Source organism: Entelurus aequoreus, linkage group LG15 (genome assembly GCF_033978785.1).
Source record: "Entelurus aequoreus isolate RoL-2023_Sb linkage group LG15, RoL_Eaeq_v1.1, whole genome shotgun sequence".
NCBI lineage: Eukaryota > Metazoa > Chordata > Actinopteri > Syngnathiformes > Syngnathidae > Entelurus > Entelurus aequoreus.
In genome coordinates this window covers 24,791,437-24,796,617 of record NC_084745.1, presented here as the reverse complement: position 1 = coordinate 24,796,617, position 5,181 = coordinate 24,791,437, and positions in this window count along the sequence as shown.

Genomic DNA, 5,181 nt, shown 5'->3' with positions numbered 1-5,181 from the left:
GGCGGCAGGATAAAGTGACAGAAATGGACATTTTTGCATTGTTTACACATCAGGAAGTGTTGTGTAAGAAAGTGTTAAAAATAAAACCATCAAAAGCCATTTGCTTTTGTATAAAGATAAGTTAGGTTAAATGAAAATATTATTATTTTTTATCTTACGGAATATCAAAAATCATTTAAGCCAAATTGAATTGAAATATTGTCGGTGTGGCCCTCCAGCAGTGCTCGGGTTGCTCATGCGGCCCCCGGTAAAAATGAATTGCCCACCCCTGCTCTAACCCCAAGGCCACTGAGCAAATTATATTGTTAGTAAGTTTTCTGAAAAACAGACTGATATAAAAAATGTCCTCTGTAGTGGATACTGCTTCTTGGAAAGTATAAGTTGAAAAGGCACTAAAGTGAACATTATTGTTTTACACTGGATGTTTACATTTTCACTTTAAAGACATTAAATGTAAATTATTTTTTAAGATATTTTCTTGAAACAGTGGATGTTCCTGCACAATTTTTTGCACTTAAAAATACATGTTTGTAGTAGGGTTGTACGGTATACCGGTATTAGTATAGTTCCGCCATACTAATGAATCATTTTCGGTACTATACCGCCTCTGAAACGTACCGGTCCCGCACCCCGCCACGCCCGGGTCGAAGTCATGTCGAGTCATTTCTGGTTTACGAGCAGACGAGCATGTTCAGTAGCACACAATCACAGAGTACTTACAAGCAGACACAGTGTGTAGACAGAAAAGGGAGAACGGACGCATTTTGGCTTAAAAACTAACGATAAAGGTGAAGTTATAACACTGAAACGCCCTCAGGAAGAGGTGCTTTAAGACATGGCTTGCTAGCTAGCGGCGAACGTCCATCAGCCATCGGCAGTGTTTTAGCTACTTCTAAATCACTAATCCTCGCCTCCATGGCTACAAATACAAGTATCATCCCTGCAGGACGAGGAATAGCTAAACATGTTTCACTACACACCGTAGCTCACCGGCGTAAAAATGTAAACAAACGCCATGGGTGGATCTACACCTGACATCCACTGTAATGATAACAAGTACAGGAGCGTATCTAGTCGATACTACTATGATTACATAAAATCTTCTTTTTTTAAAATTTTAATTCATATTATGTTTATAAACACATGAAATATGTCCCTGGACACATGACGACTTTGAATATGACCAATGTATGATCCTGTAACGACTTGGTATCGGATTGATACCCACATTTATGGAATCATCCAAAACTAATGTAAAGTATCAAACAACAGAAGAATAACGGATCATTACATTTTAACAGAAGTGTACATAGAACATGTTAAAAGAGAAAGAAGCAGATATGAACAGTAAATGAACAAGTAGATTAATAATTAATTTTCTACCACTTGTCCTTATTAATGTTGACAAGGTAATAGAATGATAAATGACACAATATGAATGTTGTCTGTCTATCTGTGGTGGCCCTGTGATGAGGTGGCGACTTGTCCAGGGTGTACCCCGCCTTCCGCCCGATTGTAGCTGAGATAGGCTCCAGTGCCCCCCACGACCCCGAAGGGAATAAGCGGTAGAAAATGGATGGATGGATGGATGGATGTTACTGCATATGTCAGCAGACTAATTAGGAGCCTTTGTTTGTTTACTTACTGCTAAACATATGTTTAATGTACCCTAAGATAGTTTGTTAAAATAAAGCCAATAATGCAATTTTTTTGTGGTCCCCTTTATATAGAAAAGCACGGAAAAGTACCGAAAAGTGTCAAAATAATTTTGGTACCGGTACCAAATTATTGGTATCGGGACAACACTAGTTTGTAGTAATAAATATGATTATAACATTTGAGCATTATATTTGTGTTTTGTTACAGTAAGTGTTTATCCTAAACATTCCTGACACTTAATTTGAAACACTATATAACATTTTGCCAAGTTCTTTTTTGACATACACCACAATAATACCGTAGCTTGGCCTTAATACTGTGATAATATCACTACATCTCTAATAAATATCGATTTCATCATTTAATGACAATAATGCCATGATAATACAATAAAATATAAACTTTTTTTTTATTCATAAGAATTAAAATCACAAGTTCAAGTCGTACAAATATCCGAAAAAATTTGTAATGAATACAATTGTTAGTGATAATAAATGATGGTGTTAATATTTTGAGATATCTTGTTTACTTACTGGTTCTAACAGTGGCCTTGTGGTTAGAGTGTCCGCCCTGAGATCGGTAGGTCGTGAGTTCAAACCCCGGCCGAGTCATACCAAAGACTATAAAAATGGGACCCATTACCTCCCTGCTTGGCACTCAGCATCAAGGGGTTGGAATTGGGGGTTAAATCACCAAAAATTATTCCCGGGCGCGGCCACCGCTGCTGCTCACTGCTCCTCTCACCTCCCAGGGGGTGATCAAGGGTGATGGGTCAAATGCAAATTTCACCACACCTAGTGTGTGTGTGACAATCATGGGTACTTTAACTTTAATATTGCAGGGAAAACAGTTTTAAGAGAAAAAGTTGTTTTACAGAACATAGAAAAGAACATTAGACAAAAAACATGTTTGTCCCTCAAAATACAGTACCTGTATCAAAATGGATGCTCTAAGACATTAAAACAATAACATTACAACCTAAAATGATTACTGTATGTACAAATATGCATATAATAATAAACACTCATGTCTTAATTTAATGACAAAGCGATAATAATAGAAGAAAAAAAAGTAATGCTCAAATATTGCTCAAATAAAGTCATAATAAACATGTATTCTTAGATTCATAAGAATTAAAATTTAATGTTTAAGTAATAAAAAAACATTAAAATGTGTAATTAATACAACATTCACCAAATAAAAATGATAGTCCTTGGATATCGCCTTGGATATGGTTCTAATATTGCGAGGAAAAACAATATACTATTAAGAGAAAAAGTACTTTTACAGAAACATAAAATTACAGGAAAAAAAACATTTCACGAGAATAAAGTACATCAAAAGGGTAAAATTATATTCTGTATACAGTCGTCCTTTAGCACATCATCCTTCAAAGTTTGAGGCTTTATTATATCGCAATTTTGTTTGGTTACTAAGCATATTCTCTGTCTTTTTGGTCAAAAATAAGCATTTTCAAGCATAGAAAAGGCTATTTATCTACAAATATCAATTCTCTACTACAGTAGTATTGGCCACTACAGAGCCACTACAGAACCAATCAGCGCGCACTGTTCAGTATCATGGCCACTGATTGGCTCAGCCTCAGGCAGCATTACTATATTGGATCAAAGGAGTGTAAATGTGACTAAAAGGTGTTATTTCATGTCTACAGTAGGGATGCAATGATTATAGATTTTGACTGGACTGTACAGTTATATCAATCAATGTCAATCAATGTTTATTTATATAGCCCTAAATCACAAGTGTCTCAAAGAGCTGCACAAGCCACAACGACATCCTCGGTACAGAGCCCACATACGGGCAAGGAAAAACTCACCCCAGTGGGACGTCGGTGAATGACTATGAGAAACCTTGGAGAGGACCGCATATGTGGGTAACCCCCCCCCCCCCCTCTAGGGGAGACCGAAAGCAATGGATGTCGAGTGGGTCTGACATAATATTGTGAAAGTCCAGTCCACAGTGGATCCAACACATCAGCGAGAGTCCAGTCCATAGTGGGGCCAGCAGGAAACCGTCCCGAGCGGAGACGGGTCAGCAGCGCAGAGATGTCCCCAACCGATGCACAGGCTAGTGGTCCACCCGGGGTCCCGACTCTGGACAGCCAGCACTTCATCCATGGCCACCGGACCTATGCAACTCCCCCTCCCAAGGGACAGGGGAGAAGAGGAGAGAAGACAAGAAATGGCAGATCAACTGGTCTAAAAAGGGGGGTCTATTTAAAGGCTAGATTATACAAATGAGTTTTAAGATGGGACTTAAATGCTTCTACTGAGGTAGCATCTCTAACTGTTACCGGGAGGGCATTCCAGAGTACTGGAGCCCGAATAGAAAACGCTCTATAGCCCGCAGACTTTTTTTTGGCTCTGGGAATCACTAATAAGCCGGAGTTCTTTGAACGCAGATTTCTTGCCGGGACATATGGTACAATACAATCGGCGAGATAGGCTGGAGCTAAACCGTGTAGTATTTTATACGTAAGTAGTAAAACCTAAAAGTCGCATCTTAAGTGCACAGGAAGCCAGTGCAAGTGAGCCAGTATAGGCGTAATATGATCAAACTTTCTTGTTCTTGTCAAAAGTCTAGCAGCCGCATTTTGTACCAACTGTAATCTTTTAATGCTAGACATAGGGAGACCCGAAAATAATACGTTACAGTAATCGAGACGAGACGTAACGAACGCATGAAAAATGATCTCAGCGTCGCTAGTGGACAAGATGGAACGGATTTTAGCGATATTACGGAGATGAAAGAAGGCCGTTTTAGTAACACTCTTAATGTGTGACTCAAACGAGAGAGTTGGGTCGAAGATAATACCCAGATTCTTTACCGAGTCGCCTTGTGTAATTGTTTGGTTGTCAAATGTTAAGGTGGTATTATTAAATAGATGTCGGTGTCTAGCAGGACCGATAATCAGCATTTCCGTTTTCTTAGCGTTGAGTTGCAAAAAGTTAGCGGACATCCATTGTTTAATTTCATTAAGACACGCCTCCAGCTGACTACAATCCGGCGTGTTGGTCAGCTTTAGGGGCATGTAGAGTTGGGTGTCATCAGCATAACAGTGAAAGCTAACACCGTATTTGCGTATGATGTCACCCAGCGGCAGCATGTAAATACTAAAGAGTGCAGGGCCAAGAACCGAACCCTGGGGAACTCCGCACGTTACCTTGACATAGTCCGAGGTCACATTGTTATGGGAGACGCACTGCATCCTGTCAGTAAGATAAGAGTTAAACCAAGACAAGGCTAAGTCTGACATACCAATACGTGTTTTGATTCGCTCTAATAAAATATTATGATCGACAGTATCGAAAGCGGCGCTAAGATCAAGAAGCAGCAACATAGATGACGCATCAGAATCCATCGTTAGCAATAGATCATTAGTCATTTTTGCGAGGGCTGTCTCCGTAGAGTGATTTGCCCTGAAACCGGATTGAAAAGGTTCACAGAGATTGTTAGACACTAAGTGTTCATTTAGCTGCTGTGCAACAATTTTTTCGAGAA